The sequence below is a fragment of the Hyposmocoma kahamanoa genome, unplaced genomic scaffold, assembly GCF_003589595.1.
Source record: "Hyposmocoma kahamanoa isolate Upper Pololo Valley unplaced genomic scaffold, ASM358959v1 224, whole genome shotgun sequence".
NCBI classification, from domain to species: Eukaryota; Metazoa; Arthropoda; class Insecta; order Lepidoptera; family Cosmopterigidae; genus Hyposmocoma; species Hyposmocoma kahamanoa.
In genome coordinates this window covers 10,476,970-10,489,230 of record NW_020653743.1, presented here as the reverse complement: position 1 = coordinate 10,489,230, position 12,261 = coordinate 10,476,970, and the positions used below count along the sequence as shown (strand labels likewise).

Below are 12,261 nucleotides of genomic sequence, written 5' to 3'. Positions count from 1 at the left end.
GCTTTTGTGATCTAAACAATATAGAACACGTGATTGACTCTCTAGATGCTAAACATCCAAATTCAATCACGTGTTTCCGTTCCATAATTTATAAAAACGGTGCACTTAAGGTAATGTTTCAATGTCCGGATTTAATCATTCACTAGTCCCGTGAAACTCGTCTCGCCTGTAACGAGATGTAGGACAAAACGAGATGGAGAACAAAACTAAATGGAGGACGAAATGAAGTGGATGACAAAACGAGATAGAGGACAAATTTTTAAATAATCCCAGTGGGTGGAACCAGACGACGAATGAAATTTCTTATTTCGGACTTAAGTATCTCGTTCCGCCCGGGACGAGCTCCTGCGGACGAGGACCAGTAGAAAACTGATCCGGTCTCTGTCCGGTCTATCACATCTGGCATAAAGGTTCAAAATGGTGGCCCAATCATAGCCGCCGTATAACATTGTAAGTTTTTTGTGTGTAGTTTTTACACAAAATTTCACTTAAAATGCATTAGCGCGCATAAAACAGTCATGTCAACCAACCCATAATAAATCAAGTTTACTAACAAAAATAAACACTATAATTAATCTATGCACTGCAAGTACCAGTTACAAGTACCAACATAACATATATTACCGTGAGTAGGTAGATACATAATAGGAACAGGTACTGTGCAAACATATTAAGTGCGTGTCACAAAATGACGTCATCCACCAATAAATCCCAATAAAATACTACCTACAAATTGTTCCATTCACACAAACGGTCCATTCACGATTTTCAATCAACACCCCGCCAAAACAGTGCTGCCAAAATGAGGATAATCGGGCGCTAAAACAAACTATTTAAAACTTTTCAACGTCCATTATAATTTTTATCCGGCCCGCGGGCAAAGGCGTGAGTTTAAAAAAAATAAATCCTTCCGCAAAGAATTTAGGAGTGTCCAGACGAAATCTGACTTGCTCGTTATAAATTTTGTGTAAGATAACAATGTGCGTGTGGGTGTGTGGTATAGTCGCTGACGAGTATAGTTACGGCACGCAATAACGCTAACAAGCGTGTGAGTAAGACGTTCGATACGATTGTAGAGCGCTATCTCTTTCTTGCTGCTAGCAACATGGCGCGCTGACTCGGGCGCAGGCTCGAATCGTATGCCTGCCCACTCAAGGTTCGCTGACTGCCGTTCTTTTGTTTTTAATGTTGCCATGTGGGGACTTCTACCGAGAACCTGGTAGAAATGTAGAGGCTTTGTTCTCGATTCAAGAATAGTTTGAGTTTGGCCGTAATTTAAATGCAAAAGTTAACACGTTGCTATACAATGTAGAGGTTAATTAACTTATTAATAAGGAAAGCAGGCTTAGAACTTTTCCAGAAGTTAAACTTCGGCGAACAATGTTGTTTATCCAGGTATGTATGAAAATTATTTTGCTAGTTTTTTTAGTGCTTAGTTATTACGAATTAATGATACTAGATAAGCTGATATGATAGTTTACTTAAAAATAGCACTAATGCGGTATCGTGTGATATGTGTAGGTATTAAGAAAATATTAAGTATATTTTAGTAGACATATACAAAAGGTATCTATTTCGGTTCTAACTACTAAAGCTTGCCATTACCGCTGAAATTCAACACTCAAATTATTTCTTCACTACAATGAGAATAAAAAAAATGTGGAGAACAGGGATAAATTTCCGGGAACCCTGAACCGCAGACGAAAACAGCGTCAAGCCGAGGACCTGCTCAAACCGAACGTCTGCATACCGATCGTTCGTTTTTTATACGCGGGCTGTCGGTGCACGGCGCGCGCGCGCGTGTGAGTGCGACAACCCTGTGTGCGGCGCTCGTTCGCGCCGGCCGACCATTGTTGTGTGCAGTACACTCGCGGAGTTCGCCGGGCGTGTTGTGTTGGCTCGTATACTCTCACGCCAACCAAAACTACCGGCCGATAAACAAAATAATGACCAGTGTACCACATTACGTGCAACGCGAGTGCAATAAGCGACAACAGTGTGTGATAACGAGAATGTAACGTGCGTGTTGTGTATCAAGCAGTGCGTTTTTGAACGTGTTTTGGAGTTCGCGGCGCGTGGACAGCCATGCCCGTCGTGTTTAGGTATGTGCCGACCGATTAATTATGACCCATCAGTGTTTTAAAGGGGTCGCTGGCCTGCAGTTTCGCTACCAAGATCCGTCTGTTATTTTTGTAAAGTGTGACAGCACTCTTGACTCTTCGAAATTGCGTTCGGAAGTTCGTGACGTGATATTTACACGTCAGTTTTCGTTTACATAAACACACGATACTTTTCTATGTTTGTTCTATCGCCAGTCATACATCCGTTGTTTCATCTGGTCGTGCAATGCATTGGCGCCGTCGGGTGTTGTTATCAGTGCGTGGGGAAGTGTGTCGGCTAATTTATAACGTAATTAATCCGTTATCGGTGCCGGTGGACGGTCGAGTGGCGTGAACTTTGCATCCATTTGTGTCCGCCCGTGGAGCATCCAAGACGGATCTTGGAACTAGAACTAGATGAACGCCAGTACCATACAAATAATACGAAAAAAGTGGCTTTCATCGTTGGGTCGCTTATTTGTCGCATTAGCTTAGCTTTTTTTTTTTAAAAAAAGCTAGAAATATGGTTTTTATGAAGATTAAAAATGATAATCTATTTGTAGAAAATAAAGCGTAGCATGACCAACTAGGAACAGGCATTCTAAGAACATGTTATATTATAAGGTACTTATAGAAAGAGTAAACTAGGTACTAAAAACGGATGAAATTCATTGTAGTCCTTTCTTCCACGTAACCTATTAATTAGGAACCAATGTCCCTCTTTAGAAGTACTACAAAACATAAATGACATCTGAAAAAGGACATAGTTTATAATTGTAATGGCATTTATTTTTTGTAATCAACATACCCCTAATAAATAAAATAGCTGTTCAAATGTGCGCTACAACACCTGCTAAGCAAAAAACTTGGGATGTCCTTAAAGAAAATAAGTAGGTAGTCAAGTAAAACACACCATAATTATTATAATACATATTTTATTAAAGTCCTGTGTTAATTTGATATTAAATATCGGTTACACGTTTCGTTATTCGCTTTAGTAAGGTGCAGAAAACGTTAGATCGTTACCATTAGTGTCACATCAGAACCTGCACGCTAGTTTTTATAGCCCATAAAAAACACTATAAACAACACTTGTCATTATTTATTATTGTTATTATTTTGAATATTGTAATGACCAGAACAACAAGTTAAACTAACTAATTGACTGTTGTAATTGTAGTATGTAGCCTAATATTAAAATGGTACATAAAGAAGATGTCTTGAAAATTCCATTCAGATGTAGATGCGACCATTTTTCAATGCAGGGACCATACGAGCAAAAAAGAATATTATTTATAACCCCTCCGTCCTTTTCTTTATAGAGAAAAAATGCATTTTTTAAATCCTTTTTCCTTTTTATTGCGCGCTGTAAAATGCGACAACTGGGGTCACGAGTGACCAGTTTGAAAACAGAGTTTATTTTAATATATTTTAGAGGTTTGAACGGTTCTGTGACGGATCCGTTTTTATCACCAGTTACGTTTTTAAATTTAAAAAAGGAATTCTTTTCTCCGAAAAGGTAACATTTTTGTCGTCGTGCAGTTTTGAAATTATTTAAGAAAAAATATTTATATAACTTATAAAAGGAAGCCTGAACTAACCTAAACATAGTTCGTTCTGAGAAGTGAACAATCGTTTTATTTTGGTCGTTATCTTTAATGAATTATTCATGTGATCGCATTTCCTACGCTCCTCCAGTACTATTGCGACTAATTAAAAGTATTATTTTGCTTCTTTTGGCGATAAATTTTTCAATACATGTTAAGAATTAAATTTTTAATTGTCTTGACAGAATACCTGACAGGTGATAGCTTGTTGAATAAATAAATATCAATAACGCCATGTGATACAAGCTGCTAAAATAATTCTTAGTGTTGTCAAGGTGTCTTTTGCCACTTTTGTATGTTGGACGTTAAAGTATAATAATGACTTCCTAATTTCATTTAGCACATTGCGAACGAATATCCGTTTTCACAGTTAACGCCTTATAAAGAATGCTTATATGTGGTTGGGATAAAAATAATCAGCTACAAAGTCAAAGGTAAACGTTTACGGAGACAGTATGAGAAACAAACGTGTGCGTCTCGATGAGAACTTGCGCGAGAGTCGAGAATGTTAATGCGCTCGTGTTGTCGAATACGCACATACAGCATACTGAATGCTTTTTCAAAACAAAGCGCTACCAACGTCCTTTTAAAACCAGCAGTTTTTTTCTTGATGAATAATAAAATTTCAACATATGTGCTTAATTAACGATTTACTAGTCGTGCATTATTAAAGCAGTGATTTAAAAAAAATTACTATAACATATAGCTACATTTAAGATTAACCTTAGTCTTCAATAAAATTGATAAACCCTTCTCGGCCGAGACAAAGACATAAACCCTTGTTATTTCTGTTTTACAATTCCTGTAAAATAATGGATCTTTTACAATAACACTAAAGTCAAGCGAGTTTTACAACTGGCAGTAATACCAAATTAAATTCTGCATTTCAAATTTCGAACTCCGTCGTTCTGAATTCGAATTGCCGACGGATAGTGATGTCTTTTGTATTCGAATTACATTTTTAAACTTGAAAATCTGACGAATACTTTTAGACCTGAAGTAATAAGTGGCCTTAGTATTAATTTTTGACGTCAATTTGTGTTGTCAATAGTAAAAATTAATTCTTTAAAATTTCGCAAGATCTCGAGGCTTCGATGTAAGTTGTCAGCCTTTAATCGAGTTGTCACTGAGACACAATGGTAGTAATATCTTCTTTTGCGATTGCGTTCACGTATTAAAATCGTTCTTTGTGGTCGGCCGTAACGTTATGTCACATAAAGCTTCGGTGATAAAATGGCCTTGAATAACAATTCCATTAGATGCGATTAAAATCGAACCGATTAGCTTCGAAGAAATGTTCAATTTAACATTTCGAATTGTTATAAAAGTTGTTCGAAGAAACGTGATTTATTGTATCGTCAATGAAACATAGTAATGTGGTTTTTGTGTTACATTAATAAGCTTAAATTGTATTACTTTGTTACTTTAACTAACTAACAAGAAACAATTCCGCCATAAAAGCTCAGAAATTACTGTAGTTTTACGAGTATTATGCGAAATTAAACCATGAAAACATCTTAATTAAAATTACATACTATTGTGCGTCTAATTGGGCAGAAGCCTCAACAAATCATCTCGAGCATAACGTAATAAATTTTGTTCACCCGACGCAGTAATGAGGGATTCCTAGAAGAGACAGGAACGAATCTAACGCTGCATCAAAAAAAATCTCGCACAAAAAATAAAATTTTTTGTCCATGTTCCAAAAAATTACAACCGTAGCGCTTAGAGCAGAGAGTAGACATTCCAAAATCCAAGAGCTGCTGACCGCATGTTCGAAATTCAAATTATGAAAGTCCCGCTTCGGACTCGCGCCAACTTTTTTTCTACTTTTTTCGACAAGGGCATGAGTCGTCCTGTTGAGTTTAGTTTGTAACGTTGTTCATGAGTAATGACTTGAAGATAGAGAACCATTTGCAACGTTGGCTAATTTTCAAACAAATTTTAGGGTGATTACATTACATAAAGCGTACCTTATTTCTAGTACCACATTTCTTTACTACTTAAAATTTTCTCAGCCTAAAGCGTCCGCTATAAAATTTTTATTACCAGTGAAGTTGTTAATCGGACGTTTTTAAAAGCTACTTTGGGAGCAGAAAGCTAATAATAAGTTTATCGGCGCTCGGACGTGTCTTATGAGACGTACTGGTACAAATTAACGTTTAAAACTGTTGACTTATTAAAGCAGTCCCTCTCGCGCGTGATGACTATAATCTGCGTTAGCGCAGACGACTGCGCCCGGCGGCGATCAAGACTATGGTATCGAATAGAATGATTAACATTGTCGAATCCTTTAAAAATACTAGACAGTGACTGTGAAAGAATTCATCCAGTGAAGTACTACCAACTTAACTATTTCTATCACCAAGCGGTAAAGTGAGTGTTACTGCGTTCCGATTTTAAAGTGTAAGGGTGCTGGTGAAATTACACGCACAAGGGACTTGCCGACCAGGGCGCAGTGTCTATGCCCCTCAGATCTTTGCGATTTAAAGCTCATAGGATAGGCGTGTCGCTTACCACCAGGCGCACGACTTGTTCGTCCCTTCACTTGGTGTCATAAAAAATTAATATATATTATATTCAAATAGAGACTGTTTCTCTTGTAGACAAATTATGTATATCAAATGTTGTAAGGTAATAAATACATCTTGTGAGTACAAAAACAACAAACCACCAACCACCTATCAAAAGCCGTACTCAATAAACAAAATTTCTCTGCAATCAAAAAATTGCTCAACACTAATTCCTTATAAAGTACAAAGTAAAATTTGCCACTTCTTGCAAATCACTTATGGCATGTATTTTTGTCCAGTTTCATAACCACGCCCACTCGCTTGTTACAACTAGGTCATGACGAGCTGTCGTCTCCTTTAATTTTAACCCTTATGCGTACGAAATTATAAAATTATACGTTCCATTTGTGAGAAGGATTATGGAACGTGATGGTATGAAATAAAAATGCATGTTTAAAACTACACTTTGTGTCAATGTTGTTGTAATTCGCGTTGAGTGTTATTTGTGTTGTAGAGGTCTGTACTTATTAGCGATTTAGTGGATATATGCTGGGAAATGTGCATTTAAGTTTTTCTGTTTATTACTCACATCATTATTTATTCACTGCAGTTGCAGAGTATTATGTTGAGCAAGTAGGTAAATAAAGTAACTTATTGTAAGAAATGAATGTCACGACATATTTCAAATAACAAACACGACAAAATCTAATTGTTCAATAATTTACAAATTGTAGAAACAAAAATTGATTGTTACTTTTTGATGTTCCTTTAAAATAGATAGAATGTATTTTTTTAACATAAGTACACTACCTTTCGTAACTTTATTAGGTAAACAAAGTGTTTAATGTTACTCTTAGATCGTAATGTTGAAAGTTCACTGCAAATGGCTACTGCACACGATTATTTTTTCTTTAACAATTACATAGGCGCATACATCCCGAATTCCGACGCCTTACGTCGAACACCGAATGTTTAATCGTTTTCCCAACGAGCTCACGCACATCTCATTGAAAAAAAAAAAACAATATAACCGGTTCCTGTTCCATTGGTAACAGGACCAAAAAAACGCAAAATGAAACTCTACCTCGAGGTAAGAGGATCCTTTGAATTTGGTCCTGGTTACTGTAGTTTTAATTTTCGAACACTTAAATTTATGAAATTCTGTTGAAAGGTTGGCACTACAGATTTTGTATACAATACAAATGTAACGAGTATTATTTAAGTATTATCCTCAAATAGAGAACGTGCTGTTGATTTTAAAATAACGTCTAAATTTATTAAACATGAAAAGTTCTCATAGTGTTTGTTTAGTATTAGGCACAAAGCATCATATTCCATCGTCCATTTACAGACTAAAAAGAAAAAAAGAACATCCCGCGCTCGCGGCTATTAGCAATTTTACGACCATTGATTCGAAAAGTTCTCCCACTGCCTACTGCGTGTTCGTGACTATAGTATTTTTTAAATTGGTCGGATTGTAGCTTGGTAAATTGGCGGTACAGGGGTACCAGTAGTTAATTTAACAGGGCGCTAACAAATGTGGTGCGAATTGCCGTATTCGTAGGAATTTTTGATATAATAAAGATGTTCTTTCTGGTGATGATTTTTTAATGTTCACCTTCACAGAACACTGTAAATTAAATAACCTACATTTATGTCAATGAATAAATGTAATAATATGATGAAATTCCGATAAATGTTTTTGTAAGTTGTATGTTATTGTTAGCGGTACAGAGATTGTCAATTGTTTTCCTTATTCATAGAATGGACAAATGCCTGCTTCTAATGCGGAATTTTCCTTTGACGTTTGTTTTTAGTGAATAAAACAATGTTATTAAGTAAATTATGCCTAGTTATTATAAAGCAAAACAAAATACGTTGATGACACACCAGGTGATTTCAATAACATCGACTTCGGCGTACAGACCAACTAAATACCCGTACTAAAGGATGTATGTACGTCAAACTGGTTACGTCAGGAATTGAGAACCATAGATGGGCTGTTAATGACTGCCTACTCCACTTGAAGACAGGAGTGATGGTATTGTATCATAAGCCATTCATAATCTTTATTGCATCTATGTTGTAGAACATCAATTTTTAAAGAGGTAGTGGCAGTTCTCTACATGAGCCCTGTAATCGCAATGCAAAAACATAAAACTAAAGTTTGTAGTTTGTTATATATACAAAGATCGAACACTCAGAAAAAAATCCTTCGAACCGGATTCGAACCGACGTCTTCTAGCAAACCGTGCCAGACGCTATGCCACGGAACGAACCAGCGGACCTCACCAATTTGTCTATGTGCTTGTTTCTCGGATCTTTATATTTGGTATTCAACTACTTTTTAGCCGCAGCGCCATCTATGAGAAAACTGTGAAAGTATTTCGTCACCCAGTGGAGTAATTTCACAAAAAATAATGGAATATCAATTCAATAGAAAATTGAATAATATTCATCATCATCAACTTATTTACACGTCCCACTGTAGGGCACCATAGCCCGATGCGGGTTGGGAACTACACGTTTTCCAAGGGTTGTGAACCTTCTTCGACGTGCAGGTTTCATCACGATGTTTTCCTTCACTGAAAAGCTCATGGTAAATTTCAAATTGAATTTCGCACATAGATTCCGGGAAATTCAGAGTGCATGCCCGGATTCGAATCCACGGTCTCTGCTTGAGAGGCGGTAGGTCAAACCATTAGGCTACCACGGCTTGACTGAAATTACTTATTAACTAAAATGAGATACGTAACATCTTATTGAATAGTAAATGGAATTATAAAATTAGTAAAAACAAAATTTCTTATATTCTACTTACTTTCTAAAAATTATTTAATATCGTAATAGCATTTTTGTAAAAGGAACTCTATGTATTTTCATCACACTGAAAGGTAAACAGTGCAAGCAAAATCGACCATAATGTCCTAAATTATGCTTACGGGCTTTTTCATTACCTTACCGTCCTAGGGCGGTAATAGATTTTCAATTTTATTGTAATTAATAAATAATTATATATTATTTTCTTTACACTACTTCTCCAAGATTAAGCAAAAAGTTTATATGCTCAACAAATCTGAATGTATTTCGCATAAACCTCAAGTACAGAAAGAAACTAAACATTTGCAATTTAACTACCTATATTTTATTAAATTTATTTTGTGATTTCAAATTCTGCAGTATTATTAGAATTTGGAAATTATTTATTTTATATCTAATACATCGTGGCTGCTTGCGTCTGTACATTTTATAACATTTTAGTTCGAGTTGTATTATCTATGGAAGAATAGCTGGCAATCTGTTAAAAAAAAAAAACAAAAAACCAGCCATTTACAAAATTTGTAAATGTTGTGAAGCGATTAAATATCGCTATTCATACAAGAAATAAATTATTGTTATATCTATTTCCTCGCAAATGTGATGAAAAACATTGTATGTATCACGAGCGGTAAAAATTATAAACCTCGAGCCATTAAAGCCCTCAGCTTTTGGCTTCAAGCTTCTAATAAACTCCTGTTTAATAATTTCTTGTTTAACGCTCTTAATACACAATGTACTATTCAAACGAATCGGGTCACCAGCATGGTCAACCTAATGCGAGTTGCGAGACGTAATATATCTTCTTCTACTAGGTATTTTATAAAAAAAAGTCTCCACAATCCATTCAAGCCCAGTCTACCTGACCAATCCTATGACTTAACGGACCACAAGGACAAGGGCGTAAAAAAAAACAAAATGGCGGCCATTGTTCCTCGGGACACCATAAAAATTTATTTATTGCTCTTTGTTCTAGTTCTCTATAGTTTTCTGTTTAGAAAAATTGACTTACAAATCTGTTGGGGTAGAAATTATTACTAATTTAATTTTATATGGGTTAATTTACAGGATGTTACATGTAATGTGAAATAAATATAATTTTATTTAAGTTAATTTCTTTTTAATTTCCCGCTTTGCTGAAAAACTGTATCGCATACATCCTGTCAGTACTATAAATCTGTCTGCTTTTAGTATTATAAATATAATGTGTTTGTTATTCAATCACAACAAAACGGCTGCACCAATTTCTTACAATTTTTGTTAGAATATAATCTAGAATAAGATATGCTATACTTTTTAGATAGGGCAAGAATAAAATTAATAACAAAAGTGTGTGCGTGCGCGCGTGTGTTAGTAGTATTTCCTTTTTAACTGACTTCAAAAAAAGGAGGAGTGTCTCAACTGTTTTTTGTATGTATGTTACGCGTTAACTATACTACTAGGCATTTGTGAACCGATTTTAATGATTATTTTTTTGTTGGAAAGTGAGTACCTCAGTAGTGGTCCCATTTAAATTTGAAGAAAACATTCCACCTCTAAGGGTGGTAAACTAGGGGATGAATAACTTTAGAGGACTTTAGATGAATGACTTTTTTTAGTACTCTGTACTGAGATTATTCTTTATCGTGTTGGGTGTCAATTTTTTTTACATTATAATGACAGAACATTATGCGGTTGTAATTTGTTTTATATGAATCGATATTTTTTTCTTTAGTCGAGGCGCGACCAAAGCTTGGTCAATTTTAATAAAAACACTATTTTATTTACTAAAGAGTTCTCCGAAATCCCTCATGGCCGCCAACTGCCTGACGTCGTTTAAAAGTTGACAGTTAAATTAAAAGTGAGACTTAAACTTGATTGGTTACCATCGATTAATTAGACTTTAATGACCCTTGTTTTTTTTGTAATTCTTGATTATGTTAAACTTGATTTAAATTGTGACATTTTCTTGTTTATCCAACAAAAATAAATATAAATCTCAGAACAAACACCTTGATAAAAAACAATATCTTTCTTTAAATCTTTGTACATTATGACACCTTTTAGCAATGTATAACAACAATGAACAAATACAATAATCATTTTCAGTCACTTCCCATCATAGAATTACTGTTAATTTATAATTTTTTCTAGTGTTACCACTTAACATTTTAATTGTACCTATCGACTTGGCAGAATGGACGACCACCAGCAGAGATGTGCCATTATGATGGATGCCAAACTCGGTTGGCGGCGCTCGTTTTTGCCTAATCAACAAGCAGGTTGGGAATGTAAGAATTACCATAGAAATGAAGTCATTTTCTAGTGCAAGTATGTGTATTAGGGTTTTTTATAAATATTGAGTATAACGACACTGGAACAGGATTGTTAAGCTTTTTCAAAGAAATATTTTCAAGCAATATTACTAGATTTTACAATGTAACCTACTTAGGTTATTACTTGTTTACCTGACGATATTTATGTCGTCCAAATTACTATAAAAAACTATTCCTTATTCCTATTTCTGCTCATTATCTATTGCATTTTTGTAATATTGTTAAAAATTAATAAATATAAATGCACGAAAAAAATGGCTGGTATTGCACGTTTGTTGATGTTATATAATAAATATGTAATTATCCGGAAATCTTATCTTAAAAGGACGTCATTGGATTCATAATTGTGTTATTCAGGATTCAAGTTATCAAGATGATTATGTTTGATAATTATCGTGTAGGCAATGTAGTTCATCAATAAAACGTACACGTTTGATAGTCTTACCGGTCTTTTAATATTAGTCTGTGTAATCAACAATCAATATACTAGATTTAATTAAATTGACGAATAAAAATATCACTTTCGTCTTGTAGTGGCAACTGCACGTGCTGTATTATTTTCCGAGATCCAAATCCTACTTGTTTTCTGGTTTTTTGTTGAAATATTTTTCTGTTTCCAAATGTTCTTCAGTTTTGATAATTATCAAAAGATTATCCAAGTACATCTTGATAATTATCGTTACGCACTCTAATTAATTTAATTTTTAAATATTTTATCTGTCTTTGATATTGAAAGAGTATTTTGCAATTAACAATGTATACTGCACACAAATTGATATAACTCGTACCTTAAAAAATCCGATCTCTCCAAAGTAAACGTTACGCCAAGCACCATCACAGTAAAGTTGTAATCTAATGCACAGAAAGGTACTGTTGCTCGTCTCTTTGACTTATCCTTTTAGGCTAGGAC

General features: G+C 34.9%; 1 protein-coding gene across 7 annotated transcripts in view; it reads left to right on the top strand.

Annotated features, from left to right (window-relative positions):
• Positions 1-1,883: 1,883 nt before the first annotated feature.
• Positions 1,884-12,261, top strand: part of LOC113228233 (protein pangolin, isoforms A/H/I/S) — a 255,470-nt gene continuing 245,092 nt past the window's right edge. For all 7 annotated transcript variants that reach the window (XM_026461499.1, XM_026461496.1, XM_026461498.1 and 4 more), the window contains exon 1: positions 1,884-2,102. The gene's annotated coding sequence lies outside the window, so the exon portion shown is untranslated. The remainder of the gene's footprint in view (positions 2,103-12,261) is intronic.